This window comes from Bubalus bubalis, chromosome 15, assembly GCF_019923935.1.
Source record: "Bubalus bubalis isolate 160015118507 breed Murrah chromosome 15, NDDB_SH_1, whole genome shotgun sequence".
Lineage (NCBI taxonomy): Eukaryota > Metazoa > Chordata > Mammalia > Artiodactyla > Bovidae > Bubalus > Bubalus bubalis.
This window is the reverse complement of record NC_059171.1, coordinates 16,986,121-17,008,749: the sequence shown is the minus strand read 5'-3', so window position 1 is coordinate 17,008,749 and position 22,629 is coordinate 16,986,121. Positions and strand designations below refer to the sequence as shown.

Sequence of the window (22,629 nt, the reverse complement as noted above, 5' to 3'; positions counted from 1 at the left end):
AAGGAGCAAGTGTCTTAATTTCATGGCTGAAGTCACCATCTGCAGTGATTTTGGAGCCCAGAAAAATAAAGTCTGACACTGTTTCCCCTGTTTCCCCATCTATTTCCCATGAAGTGATGGGACCGGATGCCATGATCTTCGTTTTCTGAATGTTGAGCTTTAAGCCAACTTTTTCACTCTCCACTTTCACTTTCATCAAGAGGCTTTTGAGTTCCTCTTCACTTTCTGCCATAAGGGTGGTGTCATCTGCATATCTGAGGTTATTGTTATTTCTCCCAGCAATCTTGATTCCAGCTTGTGTTTCTTCCACTCCAATACCTATCAAAATTACAATGACATTTTTACAGAAATGAAAAGCCCATTCTTAAGGTAGTAAGAAACTTCTAGATACCCCAAATGACCAAAATAATCTTTAAAAATAAAGCTGTAGGTCTCTCACTTCCTGATTTCAAAATATATTACAAAGCTACAGGTAATCAAAACAATCTGGTACTGGCATCAGGACAGACATATAGACCAGAGAGCACAGAAATAAACTCTGGCTAACTGATTTTTGACAAGCCAGCCAAGACCACTCAGTGAGGAGAGAATAATTCCTTCAACAAATGATGCTGAGAAAACTGAATATCTATGTGCAAATAATTTGATTTAGACCCTTACCTCACACCACATACAAACATTAGCTCAAAACAGATCAAAGATTTAAAGTGAAGAGCTAAACTATAAAACTCGTAGAAGAAAGTACAGAGGCAAATCTACACAGCTTTGTATTTGACTGGCTTCTTAAATGACAATTTTGGTAAGCACAGGTAAAAAAAGAGAAAAAAATACATAAATGGAACTTCATTACAATTTAAAATGTTTGTGTGTAAGAGAACACTATCAAGAGAGTCAAAAGAAAACCTACAGAATAATAATAATAAATCTGATAGGATTTAAAATCCAGAATATACAAAGAACTCTTAGAACCCAACAGAAAGACCAACAACCCAATTTTTAAATGCACAAAGCACTTGAAAAGTCATTTCTCCAAAAAAAATATACAAAAGGCCAATAAGCACATGAAAAGATGCTCAGCATCATTAGTCATTCAGTTCAGTTCAGTTCAGTCGCTCAGTCATGTCCAACTCTTTGCGACCCCTGAATCGCAGCACGCCAGGCCTCCCTGTCCATCACCAACTCCCGGAGTTCACTCAGACTCACGTCCATCGAGTCAGTGATGCCATTCAGCCGTCTCATCCTCTGTCGTCCCCTTCTCCTCCTGCCCCCAATTCCTCCCAGCATCAGAGTCTTTTCCAATGAGTCAACCCTTTGCATGAGGTGGCCAAAGTACTGGAGTTTCAGCTTTAGCATCATTCCTTCCAAAGAAATCCCAGGGCTGATCTCCTTCAGAATGGACTGGTTGGATCTCCTTGCAGGCCAAGGGACTCTCAGGAGTCTTCTCCAACTCCACAGTTCAAAAGCATCAATTCTTTGGCGCTCAGCTTTCTTCACAGTCCAACTCTCACATCCATACATGACCACTGGAAAAACCATAGCCTTGACTAGACGGACCTTTGTTGGCAAAGTAATGTCTCTGCTTTTCAATATGCTATCTAGGTGCCTCTCTAATGGCTCAGAGGGTAAAGCGTCTGCCTGCAGCGCAGGTAGACCTGGGTTCGATCCCTGGGTCAGGAAAACCCTCTGGAGGAGGAAATGGCAACCCACTCCAGTACCTTTGCCCGGAAAATCCCATGGATGGAGGAGCCCGGTAGGCTAGTCCATGGGGTCACAAAGAGTCAGACACGACTGAGCGACTGAACTGAAATCAAAAACATAACAAGATACAACTTCACATCAACTAGTGTAGCTGTAATTTTAAAAAGAGAAAATAACAAGTATTGATGAGGATATGGAAAAATCGAAACCCTTGTACATTGCTACTGGAACTGTAAACTGGTGCAGCTGCTGTGGGAAACAATATGGTAAATTTTTCAAAAAATTGAACATGGAATTACCACCAGACTCATCAGTTTCACCCCTGGGTAGATACTTCCAAAGTATTTAAAACAGGGATTCAAACAGAAACATATGTGCATTCTCAGGTGGCTCAAGTGGTAAAGAACCACTCCCTGGGTCAGGAAGATCCCCTGGAGGAGGGTGCCGCAACCCACCCTACTATTCTTGCCTGGAGAATCCCATGGACAATGAAGACTGGCAGGCTACATTCCATGGGGTAATAAGAGTTGGATACGCTTAGAGACTAAAACAAAATTCCTAATTTTTAAAAAATGTGATTAAGAAGACAGCTTGGATTCTGAACTCACAAAATAGTGAGGGTCTTAACATATAAACAAATATGGGAAAATCAAGACCCTTTCCATTTATTTCAGATTTTCAAATGAAAAATGTTTAAAAGCTTCAACTGAATCGTCTTCTTTTGCTAAAGCAGTATTTAAGAATTTTTTGACATTATCAAGTGGTTTATTTTGATATCAACTAAAGCAACAGTTTCTGATTTTAAACTACTACTTGTTTTAAAAATGCTGTTTAAGAGAGCAAATTACAAAAATAAAAATGCTTACATAGATTTTTAGAGCTAAAAAATTAAAACTAAAAGTCTATCATCACATTTTAGTAACCTACATACATTCAAGGAGCCTGGCAGGCTACAGTCCATAGGGCTGCAAAGAGTCAGATATGACTGAAGTAACTTGGCACTCACACATTCACAGCAGTATTACTCACAATAGGTAAAAGATGGAAGCAACCCAAATGCCCATCAACATGTGAACAAATAAGATGTGGTATATACACACAGTGAAATATTATTCGGTCATTAAAAAGAATGATGTTCTGATACAAGCTACAACATGAATGGACCTCAGAAACATGCTAAGTGAAAAAACACAAAAGATAACATGTTATATGGTCTAGTTTATAATAAATATTAAGAATGGGTACCATAGAGACAGCTTGTCAGGAGCTAAGACAACAGAAGAATGAGAAGGGACTGCTTAATGAGTATGAAGTTTTCTTTCAGGATAATGAAGAACTTGCTGAATAGAGTTAGTGGTTGCATGACTGTTAACGTACTGTCACTAAATTGTACACTTTAAAATTATTAATTTTATGCTAGGTATTAATAACTTCACCTCAAAAAAGAATACACTGTATATTTACAATATAAATGGAAACAGTAACAGACTTTACTTTCTTGGGCTCCAAATCACTGTGGATGGTGACTGCAGCCATGAAATTAAAAGATGCTTGCTCCTTGGAAGAAAAGCTATGACCAACCTACCATATTAAAAAGTAGAGACATTACTTTGCCAACAAAGTTCTGTCTAAACTAAGCTATGGTTTTTCCAGTAGTCATGTATGGATGTAAGAGTTGGACCATAAAGAAGGCTGAACACCGAAGAATTGATGCTTTTGAACTGTGGTGTTGAAGACTCTTGAGAGTCCCTTGGACTGCAAGGAGATCCAAACAGTTAATCCTAAAGGAAATCAGTTCTGAATATTCATTGGAAGGACTGATGCTGAAGCTGAAGCTCCAATACTTTGGCCACCTGATGCGAAGAGCTGACTCATTGGAAAAGACCCTGATGCCGGGAAAGATTGAAGACAGGAGGAGAAGGGGATGACAGAGGATGTGATGGTTGGATGGCATCACAGACTCAATGGATGTGAGTTTGAGCAAGCTCCAGGAGTTGGTGATGGACAGGGAGGTCTGGCGTGCTGCGATTCATGGGGTCACAAAGAGTCAGACACGACTGAGTGACTGAACTGAACTGCCAATACAAAATTCATGTTGAGGTTTGACAGAAAACAGCAAAATTCTGTAAAGCAATTATCCTTCAATAAAAAAAAATTAATTTTAAAAAACAAAAAAAAGAACTTTTAAAAATATATAGTATGAACCCATGTTTGGCCTAACACAGATGCAGTCGGTTATGTAAATATTTACAGCTATGTGTATGTGCATGCACAGTTATTTCCATGCTTTGTCAGTTGAGAGGCTATAGCTGCACACACCAGTAGCAACATTCATACCCAGTGCCTACCTCCTATTCCCTAAAACTATTCTCCAATAAAGGACCCAGAGCTCCTTGGAGATGTGGCTAATTTTAGGACTCTGGCAGGAAATATTTAAGATGAGCGTGGAGCATCCTGTGGTGCCAGAGAGTAAGGAAGCGATACACACACAACACAGACACATACAGAGTGAAGTGTGCTGAGTCGCTCAGTTGCGTCCGACTCTTTGCAACCCCGTGGACCGTAGCCCGCCAGGCGCGTCCGTGGAATTTTCCAGGCACAAATACTGGAGTGGGTTGTCCTTTCCTTCTCCAGGGATTGTTCCTGACCCAGGGATTGAACCTGCATCTCTGGCAACTCCTGCATTGACAGGCAGATTCTTTTACCACTAGAGCCACCTGGGAAGCCCATACAGAGTGTTGGGGTATGTCAAAAGAACATAGGAGCCAACTGCAAGAGCTCCTAATGGCCAGATCTGGAACAATTTGAGCAAAAATCTAAATATAATAGTAGAATTGTAATCTAAAGCATAAAATAAATCCCCATTCAACATAGGGTATTTTAATAAATAATTGAATGAATTTGTAAATTAATGAGGGAGACAAATCTCATTTGCAGAAGAATTTCAAACAGTTTATGCATATACCCAAGAAGATGGAGCATAACTTCTGAGTCTTTAAATAGGGACTGAACATAGTGTATACTTTCAGAGTACAGTATGAAAAGGTGAAAAAGGGTTGGGCAGAGTAACTCTGGTGGCAAAATCTGACAAGACTACCAGCTCTGGTTAAGGTCAATACCAACAGTGATAGATTATGTTGATAGTACGTACCCTTGATAAGATTGATGAAAATGGCACTTTATTTCTGTGGTCTTTCTTCCAAAACTCCATAACCAATCTAATTATGAGAAAATATCAGACAAATCTCAACTGAGGAGGGCTTCCCTTGTAGCTTAGCTGGTAAAGACTCTGCAATTGAGGAGCATTCTACTAAATATCTGACAATACTCCTCAAAACTGTCAAGGTCATTGAAACAGGGAACGTCTCAGAAACTCACAGCCAAGAAAAGCATTAGGAGACATGACAACCAAATGTAACGTGGAATCCTGGATGGGATCCTGAAACAGAAACAGGACATCAGGTAAAAAGTAAGGCAATCTGAAAATGTATGGACTTTAATTAATGAGAATTGACTGATAAGGGTTCATTGATTGTAACAAATGTAACCATACTAATGTATTATATTAATAACAGGGAGACTCTGGGTATGAGGTATGAGAACTCTCTGAACTATATTCAGAATTTTCTTATAAATTTAAAATTGTTCTTAAAAAGTAGGAAGCAGCTGTATACCACAGGGAGCTCAGCTTGGTGCTCTGTGATGACCTACAGGTGTAAGATGGTGGGGGGGCGGGCAGTGGGACTGAGGGTCAAAGGGAGGGAATATTCCCACGTGGTTCAGACGGTAAAGAATCTGCCCCCAGTGAGGGAGATCTGGATTTGATACCTGGGTCAGGAAGATCCCCTGGAGGCGGAAATGGCAACCCACTCCAGTATTCTTGCCTGAAGAATTCCATAGACAGAGGAGCCTGGAGAGCTACAGTTCATAGAGTCGCAAAGAGTCGAACACAACTGAGTGACTAACACACATATGTATATGTATAATTGATTCACATTGTTGTACAGCAGAAAATAACACAATGTTGTAAAGCAATTATACTCCAACAAAAAATGTTTAAATATACAGATATATAGTTATAGTCTTATACCTATTTTGGACAATAATTAATGCAGATGGAAGCATATTGAACTTACAGGTCTGAGTCTCAAGCCTCTACCCATGATTTGCTTCATGATTTCAGCTAAGTCACTTAAAATCTCTAGACATTAGTTTGCTCACCTTATATTTTCAGACTGAGGGGCCTGAAGTCTCTTTAAAGTCTAAAGTTCTAAGAACCCTGATTCTATTACTGTACTAATTAAGTTATACCTGAAAAGAGCACCTGGGAAAATGAAGAAGCATTCAAATGATTTTGTAATGCTTAAGAAAACAAGTTCACTAAAATAATTTTTAAAATCTATTTCATTATAATAACTCAAATGTTAACACATAGAACTTACGAGGTGGTGTGAAGTAAAGGCAGGACTCATTACCTAGAGACAGTGAAAGCTTCTTATAAATTACCTCACTATGCCACAGAACAGATTTTGTTTAAATTTATATTATCCTCCATTGATGTATCCTTTTGTACAAAGAAGGTGCATTTTTTTTTCTGTAGTATTTTGAGAACACATAATGTAGTATTATTTTAATCTCCTGATGTTAGAATTATTTGAGGACCTTTCATTAATATTAAATTATTCTGATTAAAAAAAAAAAAAAATACACGTTTTATGGACTTCCCTGGCCGTATAGAGAGAGGTTCAGACTCTGCACTTCCACTCTAAGGGGGCATGGGTTCAATCCCTGGTCATCGGGGAACTAAGATCTTGCATGCTGCATGGCATGGCCAAAAAATAACTAAATAAAAATGTAATGTTAAAAAATAACAAAAATAAATAAATAAAAATTTTAAATTATTAAAAAACCCACATTTAAAAAATGTAGCATTTCACCAAAAGTATTTAACACATTAACTATGTCAATGTAAAGTTTATGTAAGAAAAATAATCAAATTTTGTGTTAAGGGCATCTTTCACAGTCATTACATACTTGTAAATATACCACAAACATCACAAAATTTTAAGGGAAAAACATTTTATCTATGCCAAACTAAATTTTTTTTAAATTTTCAATAACAACTAAATAATTTATAAAAGTTCATTCTCAGGCTAGTTATCTGTGATAAGTCTGACCTTATGAGATGCCCAGAGGGTGTACATTAGATTAAAATGTTTGATTTCTTATTCACTCTGACAGTAATATAATCTAAAACAAGACTCTGAAGCTTACTTTAGCCTGAAAGGTCAAGGATATGATAACCCTCTAATCTGAAGAGTACAATACTTACCAGCTTTTCTTTCTGACTTTTTATGTGAAAGACAGGCATAAAATGTCTTTCTCATATATGAAATTTCCATATCAATAAAGAAAAAAATTAAGTAACAAGGGGATAACTATAGCCTTATACATAATTATAACTTCTTCTATTACTAAAAATGTTCAGCATAGAAAAATATCATCATAATGTGATATCAAATACCCTTGGGGAAAGAGGAAACATTATTATATTCTATTATTTAGTATGTGATCAAAAAAATTACCTTTGTTCAGCTTCCAATAAAATGAAGTCCAAATCTCCAATACATTTCAATTATCTGAATAAAAATTTCGAAAGCTATCATATTTTCTTAAAGCTTTTAGGAGGTAAGACCTGCATTGGATTTTTTTTCTATTTCTATTTTTAAAATTCTATTTTTGCTAGATTTTTATCTGCAAACTAATTTCATTTAGCATCTTCAAAAGTGTGAACACTTTTAAGTTTTATTAATATTCTCATGACAACACCAAAATTTAAGGAAATCATCAAAAGGAGTTCTGGTATTACTTGCTTTGTTAGGTTTGCAAACTTTTCTTCATATTATTTGCTCTTACATTTCCTGCCTGCCATCACCTTTAGTTTTAGTGTATTTTAAATTTCTTCAAATGGTGAAATAAAAGACAGAAATGTATGTACACATTACATTTTTAAGTATTCATTACCTTAATCTACTAAAGTAAACTTTGGTCAAGGCCTTTTATCTTAATGGTATTTTTACATTAAAAAGTGGTAGGGAAACAATCATATCTGACACCCCTTCGAATGCATCTTGAACTGTGTTAGTTTAGTGTCAGTTATTGACTATTCGAGCTGGAGAACCCCTGCCCGTATCAGTAACAACCAGTCAAAACTACACAGTACCTTTAACATCAAAAACACTTCACAGGAATCATTATCATCAGTTATTGATAGGAAGAAAGATTGCACAGAGAGATGATGTCTTCAACAGAGGTTGTGTTCAGTGAAAAGAAAATTAAAGGTCTAAATGTAATTCAATAGTAAATCCAAAAACCATTTCTTTCAAGGAAAGTTTAACATTGTGTTTTCTGCCTTCAGAATCCTTTTATCATCAAAGAGCTATTCTTTGCTGATTCAAATCTTGCTTACCTTCTTTTTAAAGTAATTTCTGAAAACGTTAGCCCAGATGAGTTAATTTCAGATGGCTTATTTACCTGCTTATAGATTTATTTGCCACCTGCTTTTGCTTTTTTTACAGATGCAAAGTCAACCTCTGGGGCAAAATCCCACCTTTCTCTTTCTGCCACACAAGTGGTAAATAACATTACCCAATAAATTTCAGCATTTCCCCAAATGTGTAGGATACAAAAAATGTATTCATTCATGTGAGATGTAAAAATGTACACTCACACTTCTGAAATCAACAGCCAGCCATTTCACACTTGGGCCAAAGGCAAACAAACATAATTCTCACTGGCAGCTGGACAACATTCCAAGCTGCCACCACATTAATTAACTCACCTCAATCAGATTCCACTTCAACTTGCACAGCTTGCTGCCAAGACGCCTAGCAATAAATTGTTAGGTTAAATACTGAACAAGGTAGGGAAATACCATATGGTATGTTGTTACAGAGGGTGGGATATTCTTGTTTAACACTAGTAGCAGGTTTTTCCCTTTACTTTTTATTGTTGTCTCCGGTGATTTCAGGAAAATGAGCATACATTCTTGCTGATAAATGATCTTGCTTGATTATAGTGATGGAGAATGGAATGGTAACAAGACATTAATAACAAAATACTTTTGTCCACAAGCTTCTATAATTGATGTTCCGAAAATTTCAAGGCAACAGCTTACTTACCAGGTACTGCGAACTCACTAATGGTAAATTATTGGTATTAAACTTAGGGGTGTCAAGGAACAAAGAACTCAAATAAATTCTGTTTTCACTGAGGACTATTGAGAATTTACAAGTAAATACAAACTGCTTGTATCAATAGCTGAAAAACGTCTAACATGGGAATCAAAAGATTTGAGTTTGAATCCAGTTTCTGCCTTCGACAGGCTGTGTCACTTTCATTAAATCACTTCACTTCTCTGATATTAGCTCCTCATCCGTCATATAATGCAGTTTGACTAGATGAGTGCTTCCCAAACCTTAACGCACATATCAATTTAAGATGCTTGTTAAAATGCAGATTTTTGGATGTCACCCTTAAGGACTGAAATTGATTAGGTCTGATGTGGAGGCCAAATCTGCATTGGGAGTGAGCAAGAAATTCTTCCACAGATAAAGAACCCACACTCTAAGAAATACTGGACTGCATGATACCAAGATTCCCCTTACCTCTGACAGTTACTTCACTTACCAGCCTATGTCATTGCTTTTATAAACTGTGGTATGATTTTAGAAAGAGGTATAATTGGGAGAGTTGATTCAGGACTTAATCTGCACTCATTCAAATGCCTGCTGCTGCTGCTGCTGCTGCTAAGTCGCTTCAGTTGTGTCCGACTCTGTGTGACCCCATAGACGGCAGCCCAACAGGCTCCCCCGTCCCTGGGATTCTCCAGGCAAGAACACTGGAGTGGGTTGCCATTTCCTTCTCCAATGCATGAAAGTGAGAAGTGAAAGTGAAGTCGCTCAGTCGTGTCCGACTCTTCGTGACCGCATGGACTGCAGCCTACCAGGCTCTTCCATCCATGGGATTTTCCAGGCAAGAGTACTGGAGTGGGGTGCCATTGCCTTCTCCACATTCAAATGCCTAGTCAGAAAAAAAAAATGCTGAAGACACCAGAATATGACTACCCCAAATCCTGTATGCATTTTTCTAGGGTTGTGGGGTGGGTCATAGAGGTGACAGCTGATTGGCTGCAGCTGCTTTCCCTAAAAATCCTGTCTATATATAAAGGAAGACTCCCAAAGAGAACAAACCAGTCAATCCTAAAGGATATGAATCCTGAATATTCGCTGGAAGGACTGCTAATGAAGCACCAGTACTTGGCCACCTGATGTGAAGAGCTGACATTAGAAAAGATCCTGATGCTGGGAAAGATTGAAGGCAGGAGGAGAAGGAACAACAGAGGATGAGATGATTGGATGACATCACCAACTCAATGGACATTAGTTTGAGTAAGCTCTGGGAGCTGGTTATGGACAGGGAAGCCTGGAGTGCTGCAGTCCAGGGGGTTGCAAAGAGTCAGACACGACTGAGCGACTGGACTGACTGAAGTGATCACTCACCCAGCAGAAGTCTTTCTTTCCTCTAAATGTGTAATGAACACTCATTTCATCTATATTGCCTCTTTTGTATGTGATGTATTCTGCTTCTATTTTAAATGCCAGAAATCAGGAAAATATTCTGTACTTGTTTGTAAGATTCTCAAAGGCTAGGGACTTTGGGAAACCTCATTCTTCCTAGCTTCTAGGATATGACTTGATAGGGAAAGAAAAAGGCTCTTACTGGTATGCACTCCGAGTTTATTTCAGATGGGTACTTATGAATTTCTATTAAGCCATGCATCTACTTCCATCCGATTCCTCTTATGACCAGCAGAGAACCATCCCATAAGACAGTTGCCTGGCTGCTGCTAAGTCGCTTCAGTCGTGTCCAACTCTATGCGACCCCATAGATGGCAGCCCACCAGGCTCCCCCGTCCCTGGGATTCTCCAGGCAGGAACACTGGAGTGGGTTGCCATTTCCTTCTCCAATGCATGAAAGTGAAAAGTGAAAGTGCAGTCGCTCAGTCGTGTCCAACTCTGTGCGACCCCATAGACAGCAGCCCACCAGGCTCCTCCGTCCATGGGATTTTCCAGGCAAGAATACTGGAGTGGGGTGCCGTTGCCTTCTAAATTAAGAAATGAACAACCTTAACCGGGCTGCAAAGAACAGTGTGCAACACAGGCCTTTCTCATCATATTTACAAGCTCAACGAGGATTCGAAAAACAGACTTCATTACTTCACTACTTAAAACTTGAAATCACCTTTTTTTCTTGCTCTCCATCAGTGGAGAGTGTAAAAAAGGCAATGCAGTAGTTGCTTTACTACTGAATTTGCACAGAAGAAACCTGATTCTCTTAAAATTAGTTAGTTCTTTCCAAGATAACCACCACAAAAATCTGCAAGTTCTAATAAAGTTCCTTCGAATGTGGGTGGACGATCTCTTACTAAGCTTTTTGTGTTCTCCTCAGCTACTAAAATCAGGCTCTTAATAGATGCTCAATAAAGGAATGTTGGCTTGAAGATACTCCGGCAGAGTACTGAATCCTGTTGCAGCCTTCTTCATCCCCTGCAGGTGGTGCTGGGAGACAGTTTACTTATTTACTTATTTAATCATAATTGTATGGGCAAGCAAAGGTGTTCTCGGTGCTGGTTTAAAGCTGTTGTAATTATCTTAATTTCTTCCTCCTCTTCACACTAATTACTGGGTCACAGAGGAGAACAAAAAGACTGAAAAAGGTGATGCAGAGGAAGAGAAGCAGGGTTTTAAGATAATTGATGGTGTCTCCCAGGCCTGGCAGTGGAAATATTTTGTAGAGATTTAGGAGAAAGGGATTTTGTACATTTGTACAAAAGATTTTGTACTTTCCAAAAGAGAAGATATATTCAGCAAAGTCTCCTCTACCACCATCTGACCATCTCCCACAGATGTGCTCTGTTAATACTAGCTCTGTATTTGTCAACCCCATACTTCTAGTATTTTTCACCAAGGTTCGATATGACTGGCTGTTGGTATTTTGGGCTTCTATCTTTAAGACTTCCTTTCCATCTCACAACATGTTCGTTACACTTCCAAGTCAGTCAATTTAAAGGATGAATCACTTACCTTTTAATATCCTGACTCCCTCACTTGATCGAGAGCTGTTAAAAGGGTAGGGACTGTGTCATTATCATCTTTGTATCACTAGTTCTTGTCTTGATGCTTGAAATACAGCAGACCCTAAACAAATGAAAAAAAGCAATCAGTGAGTCAATAGGAATACTGCCAACCACATACCTTATACTTTTCTCTTCTACCACCCTTTTCCTTAAGTTTTCTGAAGCCAAAAGTAGAGGCTAGCAATTACAGTATTAAATAAGGAAACTGGTATTTTTTAACTGACATAATTTTCCCAACTACATTTCTAACCGTATCTCTTGCACGTTCCCCGACATGAATCCTTCAGAACCACCAGATTGGTGTGTCCACTCTCTCCGATAATGCTTTATGCTTTCCTACCTCTGAGATTATGCCATTCCTCTATTTTGCCCTCAGTCTATCTTAATTAGTAATTCTCAAAATGGTTCTCAGGGGGAGCCATGATATCAACACTATGTTCATAGTACTCTGAGATACCATTTACTTTTCCACCTCATTCTCTCACAAGTATACAGTGGAGTTTTCCAGAAGCCATAAGACATGTGATATCACAACAGAGCAGATGACAGAATCCAGCTGTCTTCTGTTAAGCCAAATATTAAAATACAAAGTGTAAATAAATTTTAAAAATCCAAAATGTAAAACAACACCATTTTTCTGATTAAATGGTTTTGTTCTGGAAAACACAGATATTTTTCATAAAATTATTTACCTTAACATGTAATTTATTTTACATTACATTGACAAATATATTAAATTTTCTTGATTTTAATTTCTAATATGATGAATATATAGTCCTGGTGGCTCAGTCTGTAAAGAATCCACCTGCAATGCAGGAAATTGCCTGCAATGGATATGACCAGGGTTCAATCCCTGGGTCAGGATGATCCCCTGGAGAAGTAAATGGCAACCTACTCCAGTATTCTTGCCTGGAAAATCCCATGGACAAAGGAGCCTGTTGGGCTACAGTCCATGGGGGTCACAAGATTCGGAAAGGGGTTAGTGACTAAACCCCCACCATGATAAATATGAATAGATATAACTCACATAAACAAAATATCATTGAGGTCCTCAACAATTTTTGTTGATAATGTACAGCAATGCAAGCGGAGAAGGCAATGGCACCCCACTCCAGTACTCTTGCCTGGAAAATCCCATGGACAGAGGAGCCTGGTAGGCTGCAGTCCATGGGGTCGCTAAGAGTCGGACACGACTGAGTGATTTCACTTTCCCTTTTCACTTTCATGCACTGGAGAAGGAAATGGCAACCCACTCCAGTGTTCTTGCCTGGAGAATCCCAGGAATAGGGGAGCCTGGTGGGCTGCCATCTATGGGGTCGCACAGAATCGGACGCAACTGAAGTGACTTAGCAGCAGCAATGCAAGAGATTTCTGTGCATTAATTTTGTATCCTGCAACCTTACCAAATTCACTGATTAGTTCTAGTAGTCTTCTGGTGGCATCTTTAGATAATACATAGAAAATGATACATTTTCTATGTATCATATCATGTCATTTGCAAATAATGACAGTTTTACTTCTTCTTTTCTACTTTGTATTCATTTCTTTTTCTTCTCTGATTGCAGTGGTTAGGACTTTCAATACTATGTTGAATAATAGTAGCAAGAGTAGACATACTTGTCTTGTCCCTGATCTTAGAGGAAATGCTTTCAATTTTTCACCACTGAGAATGTTTGCTGTGGGTTTGTTGTATATGGCCTTCATTATGTTGAGGGAAGTTTCCTTTATGCCCACTTTCTGGACAGTTTTTATCATAAATGGGTGTCAAATTTTGTCAAAAGCTTTTTCTGAGTCTATTGAGATGATCATATGGGTTTTATTCCTTTAATATGGCATATCATACTCATTAATTTGCATATGTTGAAGAATTCTTGCTTCCCTGGGATAAATCCCACTTGATCATGGTGTATGATCTTTATAATGTGTTGTTGAATTCTATTTGCTAGTATTTTGTTGAGGATTTTTGCATCTATGTTTATCAGTGATACTAGTCTATAATTTTCTTTTTTTGTGATATCTTTGATTTTGGTATCAGGGTGATGTTTCAATAATTTTGAAAAGTATTAGTAAGGAGTCCCAAGACTATAAAGTTTGGCAATGCTGATCTAAATCTTCTGTACCCTTTAAAGTCCAAAAAAAATCTTCCTTCTTGATAAGCTCTTTGACCACAGCAAGTGGGGAGGAACTCCTTCTCTGTCTATACCAAATACCTGGGGCATTTACACACTTGTGCTTCTTTTACTCAAGTGACCTAGTAGAACTTGCGCCTCAAAGAAATTAGTATTGTTATACTAAGAATGATATTTAAAATCATTTGTGTTTAATGATGAATTATAAACAATTATTTTACTTTCCAGTCTCTGATTATTGTCTTCCCAGCCTCAAAAGAAGAAAATATTTTCTTGACTTTTCAATCTACCCTTTTCACCAAAAAAGATAATGATAATAAAGTTTTATATATATATAAAACATTTTTGTGAAATCTTATTTTATTTGTTGTGAAATTTTATTACACTTATAAGTCTGATAAGTGTTCATTGAAAAAAAATGAAATAAAAAATTAGAAATTAAAAAAATTAAATTCACCTACAATGACATCAACCTGAGGTAACAACTGCTAACATTTTTTTCACTAAACTTAAGTTATACTGAACATACTATTACCATTTTTATATACTAAGATGCTGTTTTGCTTCTTATACTTATCATACAGTGTCTTATGGGGGATTTAAAGAAATTAGTAATGTTCATTTTAATAAGTGTGTGGTTGATACAGGTATTCATTTTTTCTTTAAATTAAATATGTGCATTTTAATTCTCTTTTGTATGAAGGATAACTTAATAATAAATGAGTTTTCATAATCAATGAATTTTTTAAATAATACATGATGAACATTTTTCTATGTCATTAAGTATTATTACATTATATGTCTTCTAGGGTTTACTTAACCCATATTTAACCCCACTGTTAGCATTAAAATTATTTTAATTTTTTAAAACTACAAATGATGCTTGTGTTTTCTTCCTTGTATACACAGTTTGCATACATCTCTGTGATTTCCTGAGACTAAATGTAGAATTACAAGGTCAGGAAATATAAACAATTTTAAGATATTTAATCCAAAAAATACAATCAGGGGCCTCCCTGGTGGCTCAGTGGTAAGGAATCCACCTGCCAAGGCAGGGGACACAGGTTCGATCTCTGGTCTGGAAAGATCCCACATGCCATGGGACAGCTAAGCCCATGAGCCGCACCTACAGAGCCAGTGCTCTAGAGCCCGTGCCCCACTGCAGGAGAAACCCGAGCACCGCAGCTGGAGAGTGGCGCCAACTCACCGCAACCGGAGAAGGCCCTGGGCATGGCAACCAACACCAGCACAGCCGTAACTAAATAAATAATGGTGCCACTTCTGCTTTCTCACTAGAAGAAAAACAACTCTGCGGATGAGAAGAGGTAAAGAGTTTGAGAGACCATGAGAGAAAGCTGGAAAAGCATATGTTGGGAGGGAAACTCATAGAGAAAAATTGCTGCCAAAGAAGAAACAAGAGACGGGAAGAACAGTGGCAAGAATGAACAGAGTTGAAGAATGACTTCAAAGGGATAAACAGGGCATATTAGAGACAGAAGGTTTTAGAGTTAGGCAGATGATGGATTTAAAACAACTCATCCATTGTTTAGCATTGTGACCTTAGGCAAGGTACACAATTTCTTCTCTGTAAATGTGAAAAGCTAAGAGCTTGGCAAACAGTTGGCACACAATAAATGTGTATTTCCTTCTGAAGAAATGGAATAAAAAGTGGGGAGAGGCAAAGGTGGGAGAAAGGAAATGGAAATGAAAAAAATAAGTGAATGTACAGAAAAACAAGAATTGCTTCTGAAGCTGAATGAAGTTCTAATACTTCAGCTGCTTAATATGATGAGACAACTCACTGGAAAACTCTGATGCTGGCAAAGATTGAGGGCAGGAGGAGAAGGGGGTGACAGAGGATGAGATGGCTGGATGGCATCACTGACTCAATGGACATGAGTTTGAGCAAACTTCGGGAGACAGTGAGTGAAGGACAAGGAAGCCTGGCTGCTGCAGTCCAAGGGGTTACAAAGAGTAGGACACAACTCAGCCACTGAACAACAACAGAAAAACAAAACTGAAGGAAAAATCCAATTTCACTTCACAAATTGTTACTTTTGTAAAAAGTCCTGATATAACATGTAACAATGAAATAGATAAATGAAAGAAACCAAAACCATACATGAGTGTATGCCTTGAAAGGAATGAAAATGAAAGGAATGCTTATGAGAAAAGTAGATTAATATGTGAAAACAAAACCAAAAAAAAGAGACCGTTAAACCTAAAAAATCAAACGTGGACTCAAAATATTTGCAGATTTTTTTGACTTGGTATTTCCACTTAATAAAATGTTACTGTAGTTTTTTAAAAAAGATAAAAATGAGAAAGATGCTGATGAGAAAAAAGGAGGTTATGATTCCAAGCACATTACATTCATTAAAGCATTTTTACAGTTGGAAACAAATCGAAAGCTGGAAGCAAATCAACTTCAATACTCATTATTTTCACTGACCTTGAGCTGCTGAAGGCCTGCACTTTATACCTTTGCTCACACACGTGCACACCCTTTATCTTTCCCTTCTATCGAGCAGACACAGGTGGTAACACCCTTTTACTATTCTGCTTTCTGTTACTTAACTTCTGGTCTTTGGTTTCTCTTCCACAAGCTAAAGATAGTTCTAGGAGTTAATCGCCTCTCTGTTGCATTTCCCAAGCTGGACTAGAAATCTTGAGAAAACAAGTTGTCTTTTTCTCATGAAAGTTTTTGGCACTTCATGCTTTTAAATGTGCCAAGAATGTCTTGAGACATTTTATTCGGATTTTCTGCTTGAAAATCTAAATTTTCAAGAACCTGCCTGCTCAGAGGTATGAGCATATCACCAAGAGTTAATATGATTTCAAGAGAAAGTTAATCAAATCTTAGATTCGTTTTAATTTAGAGTAAAGACTTGAATTGGTTTTTATTTATTCTGCAATAATGCATTCTTACTGTTTGAAATGGCTTAGTTTCAGATTGGTGGAACTATCACCTCAATGTGCTTAGTCACTCAGTCATGTCTGACCCTGCGACCCCATGGACTACAACTTGCCAGGTTCCTCTGCCAATGGGGATTCTCCAGGCAAGGATACTGGAGTGGGTTGCCATGCCCTCCTCCAGGGGATCTTTCCAACACAGGAATCGAACCCAGGTTTCCAGCACTGCAGGCAGATTCTTTACCGCCCAAGACACCAGGGAAGCCCATCACCTCAATAGGTGGTGGAAAATGCACTGTAACTGATTTCCCTTTTTGACTCCTTGTGGAGGAAAATGATAAGGAATAATAATGGCTTTTCACATAGCAAAATTTCTTTAGGCACTAACCAAGAAACATTAAAATGTTATATAGCAAATATACCATATACTTTAATTAAAGATACTCATTTTTAGAAAATAGGATAAAAAACAACCAGTTGAAATAAAGATGATCTTATTCCAGTGTAACAGAAGCATAACTGGAGTTAGACTGCATGCCTCATATATTCTGGACTGCTCTGGCTAACCATTAATCTCATCTCCTCCCACTCAGCAAGAATATCTTCCAGCCAATTTTCCCTTGTCTTCTCATTTTCATAATATCCATCTTCCCAGAACTCTGAAGTGATTGGGGATCTCAACAGAGATGAGTTTAAAACCTGTATACATGTTCTATATCAGTTCAGAGTTCCTAGGTCAAAACAAATTAGCTTCTCTGCCTCATTCCTTCCTTTGTCCTTGTTTTTCAACTTCCCCCTTTGGTAATTCCCTCTACCAGGAACTCCAAGGCACAGACTTCAATTAACAAAAGTGTTTAATTACATCCTCATAAAAATGGTGAAATTCTTGGGTAGTGATTAGTGTGTAAAATTTCTGGTTTTTAGATTTCTAAAAATGTTAAGTGTCTTAAAGTGTTAGTCACTTAGTCATGTCCGACTCTTTGAGACCCTATGGATTGTATGTAGCCTGCCAGGCACCTCAGTCCATGGGATTCTCCAGGCAAGAATACTAGAGTGGGTTGCCATGGCCTTCTCTGGGAGGATCTTCCCAACTCAGGGATTGAATCCAGGTCTCAATCCAGGCATTGCAGGCAGATTCTTTACTGTTTGAGCCACGAAGGAAAGTTTTAAAGGTTCTCACAAAATACAATGAAAGAACCTTATAAAAAGTGCCTGTTAGTCTATGCTAAAATTCTTTTTCTCTTTTTTTTTTTCTGGCCATGTATCACGGCATGCGGAATCTTTAGTTCCTTGACTAGGGATAGAACCCTTACCTCCTGCAGTTGCCACCAGGGAGATTCCTATACTAAAATTCTTAACACAGAGTCAGCACCACTGTCTTTTCTGTACCAAAATTATAGATCCTTTGAGAAACAAGAGAGTATCCTTTTAAGATGTCTGTTGTGTGTATTAAGTCACTCACTCGTGTCCGATTCTTTGCGACTTCACGGACTGTAGCCCACCAGGCTTCTCTGTCCATGGAATTCTCCAGGCAAAAATACTGGAGTGGATTACCATTCCCTTCTCCAGAAGAACTTCCCAAACCAGGGATCAAACCCTGGCCTCCTGCATCGCAGGCAGGTTCTTTACCATTTGAACTACAGGTAAGTCCTAACATAAGATGCCTAGTTCTCTTAAATATACCACATACAATGAGCTTTTCAGGCCATGAAGATATTTTTGATATAAGAATGCGCATCTCTCTAGTAGTAAGATGTATAATCAGCATTCCCTGGTAGCTCATATGGTAAATCTGCCTGCAATGCAGGAGACCCGGGTTCTATCCCTGGGTTAGGAAGATCCCTGGAGAAGGAAATAGCAACCCACTCCAGTATTCTTGCCTGGAGAATCCCATGGACTGTCCATGGGGTCACAAAGAGTTGGATACGCCTGAGTTACTAACATTTTGATAGATTACAGATCAGTGAATAATGGAATTTTACTGATAATACTGTATATAGCCTAGATCTGCCCTGTTCAACATAGCCACTAACCACATGAATTAAAATTAATTAAAATTAAATTATAAATTCAGTTCCTCAGTCACACTACCTACATTTCAAATGCTCAGTAGACACATGTGGCTATTAGCTACCCTCCTGGACAGCACAGACAGAACATCTACATCATTGCAGGGAGCTTTATTGGACAACACTGGTCTAGAAAAGTTAAAGATAGCCTCAGACACTAATCAGTATAATTATCAGCCAGTTATAAACAAATTTCAATTATATCTATAAAGGTGATTATCTCTTCTTTTTAGCAGTCATAAGATGACATCATATAATCCTAATTAAGTAGCTGAGAAAAGTGTTAAACAATTTAACCAAATGCAAGAGAAGTGTTTTAATTCACATAAACTATAAAACAGTTCTTACTTTCATCCTTCCTGTTATAAATTGACAAGTGCACATGTACCTTTCAAATATATATGAACAGTTTTTAAAAGTTTATTTCCCATGAGTTCTATGGCAATTCTTCTCCCAAAAATAAATGAAGAATGAATCAAGTTCTATGAGAATGCATAGAAACAGAGATTTTCCCAGTGGCTCAGTCAGTAAAGAATCCGCCTGCAATGGAGACCCAGGTTTGATCCCTGGGTTGGAAAGATTCACTAGAGGTGGGCGTGGCCACCCACTCCAGTATTCTAGCCTGGGAAATCCCATGGACAGAGGAGCCTGGTGGGCTACAGTCCATGGGGTCACAATAAGTCAGACATGACTGAAGCAACTTAGCATACACATGCTTTCTTAAATGTTTTAAAATTCTATTTCCTTTATATTTATATATAATTTTTATTATTTTTTTCAGCTATACGGTGGAGCACGCAGAATGTTCACTCCCCAACCGGGGATGGAACCTGTGCTCCCTGCAGTGGAAGCACAGAGTCTTAACCACTGGACCTCCAGGGAAGTCCCCAATTCTATTTTCTTTTAAAAGTTCTTTGAGAGGTTAAATTTCATGAACTGCAGACATGGAGAACACTGTATTGATGAAAGCAACTTTTTCCCTATTTCCCTCTTTGCAAGAATGTGGACAGAGCACTCCAATATATCTCCTGCCAAAGGCTTTCAGAGAATGGCTACAGATGAGACTGTTTTGGACCTGGAATTGGTTAGCTGTATTTTTCTTTCTGTTGTCAGCCTACACTGGGAAAGACACCTTGCTACACAGAGCTCATCGTTTCTAAAATTATCTAAGAGCTTATTACTCTTGCCAAAAACTGTCCAAGTCAGACAGTTTCACAAAGCAAAGAAAATTCCCTTGATCCAGAGTTTTCAGGATGTAAGGCTGTGTCTCACTGCCTCATCATGCATGGATTCAGAACAGGAAAAAGCTAGAATTCTAGGATACTGAATCAGTTGTGCTGCGCTTGGTCGCTCAGTTGTGTCAGACTCTTTGTGACCCCATGGACAGCAGCCGTCAGGCTCCTCTATCCATGCGGATTCTCCAGGCAAGCATACTGCAGTGGGTTGCCGTGCCCTCCTCCAGAGGATCTTCACAACCCAGGGATCGAACCCAGGTCTCCTGCATTGCAGGCAGATTCTTTACCAGCTGAATTACCAGCGAAGCCCCATTGAATCAGTTACCTTTCTATCAATAAAGCTATCAGAAACCTATAACATGCTTTTGTGTTTGGCATCAGTTCAGTTCAGTTCAGTTGCTCAGTCATGTCCGACTCTTTGCGACCCCATGAACCCCAGCATGCCAGGCCTCCCTGTCCATCACCAACTCCCGGAGTTCACCCAAACCCATGTCCATCGAGTCAGTGATGCCATCCAACCATCTCATCCTCTGTCGTCCCCTTCTCTTCCAGCCCTCAATCTTTCCCAGCATTAGGGTCTTTTCCAATGAGTCAGCTCTTCACATCAGGAGGCCAAGGTACTGGAGTTTCAGCTTCAACATCAGTCCTACCAGTGAACACCCAGGACTGATCTGGTTGGATCTCCTTGCAGTTCAGGGGTCTCTCAAGAGTTTTCTCCAACACCACAGTTCAAAAGCATCAATTCTTCGGCACTCAGCTTTCTTTACAGTCCAACTCTCACATCCATACATGACTACTGGAAAAACCATAGCCTTGACTAGATGGACCTTTGTTGGCAAAGTAATATCTCTGCTTTTTAATATGCTGTCTAGGTTGGTCATAACTTTCCTTCCAATGAGTAAGTGTCTTTTAATTTCATGGCTGCAATAACCATCTGCATTGATTTTGGAGCCCAGAAAAATAAAGTCAGCCACTGTTTCCACTGTTTCCCCATCTATTTGCCATGAAGTGATGGGACCAGATGCCATAATCTTAGTTTTCTGAATGTTGAGCTTTAAGCCAACGTTTTCACTCTCTTCTTTCACTTTCATCAAGAGGCTCTTTAGTTCCTCTTCACTTTCTGCCATAAGGGTGGTGTCATCTGCATATCTGAGGTTATTGATATTTCTTTCAGCAATCTTGATTTCAGCTTGTGCTTCTTCCAGTCCAGCGTTTCTCATGATGTACTCTGCATAGAAGTTAAATAAGCAGGGTGACAATATACAGCCTTGACATATTCTTTATCCTATTTGGAACCAGTCTGTTGTTCCATGTCCAGTTCTAACTGTTGCTTCCTGACCTGCATACAGGTTTCTCAAGAGGCAGGTCAGGTGGTCTGGTATTTCCTTCTCTTTCAGAATTTTCCACAATTCATTGTGATCCACACAATCAAAAGCTTTGGCATAGTCAATAAAGCAGAAATAGATGTTTTTCTGGAACTCTCTTGCTTTTTCCATGATCCAGCGGATGTTGGCAACTTGATCTCTGGCTCCTCTGCCTTTTCTAAAACCAGCTTGAACATCTGGTGTTTGACATAGTTTTCTCTTTTACCAGCACCTTTCACAGTACATTCAAATTCTTTTACACAGAGTGGAGAAAAGTTCAACAGATATTTTATCAATGCTTTCAGTCACAAAAACCAATTTCAGTATGGCCCCTGCCTTCAACAAGCTCATTTTCTAATGAATGATAGCAACAGATGAACAGATAAGTGCTATCAGAGAGATGCATAAGAACTCCAATGGAAAATCAAAGAAGAAAGTGTCACATGACCTGCCAGTAAGAGTTCCTCAAAGTCCAAGCAGAGTCTTGAAAGATGAAAATCTTCCTTTCCAGGCAGCTAATCAAGGAGTGAGAAAAAGTTTCACACAAAAGAAAACCGTGAGCTAGGCACAGAGGCAAGAAAGCATCATAATAAATTCCAGGAACAATGTGTAATCTTTTATTTCCAAAATAAGTGTTACAGAGATAGGCATGGGATAGATTACTGTATTGAATGCTAAGATTAATTTTCTTCTGTAGGTGATGGGGAGTTATTAAATGTTTTCCTAGGGAGAAGTAATCTGTTCATGTTTGTGATTTAGAGAGATCACTTTCTTGACTCTGGGAACTATATTGACGCTAATATAGAAGGTGCAGATTTGAGAAATGTTAGGAATAAAGGGAGCATGGCCTTGTGGAATTAAAAGAGGTTCCAAGTAATTTTCAAAGTAGTAACAATTGAGGGAGGAATAAAAGGGAAACTCAAAAGGGAGAGGGTCAAGGTTTTCAGGAAGCAGAAAGGTTGTGGGTATTTTGTTTTGTTTGGTTGGTGGGTTTTAGTAGAACTCCTATGAAACAGAAAGTAA

At 38.5% G+C, this 22,629-nt stretch overlaps 1 protein-coding gene across 1 annotated transcript in view; it reads right to left on the bottom strand.

The window, feature by feature from the left end:
- VPS13B (vacuolar protein sorting 13 homolog B) overlaps positions 1-11,951 on the bottom strand; it is an 848,142-nt gene extending 836,191 nt beyond the window's left edge. The window contains exon 1 of the mRNA XM_044928327.2: positions 11,844-11,951. The gene's annotated coding sequence lies outside the window, so the exon portion shown is untranslated. The remainder of the gene's footprint in view (positions 1-11,843) is intronic.
- Between the last annotated feature and the right edge of the window lie 10,678 nt (positions 11,952-22,629).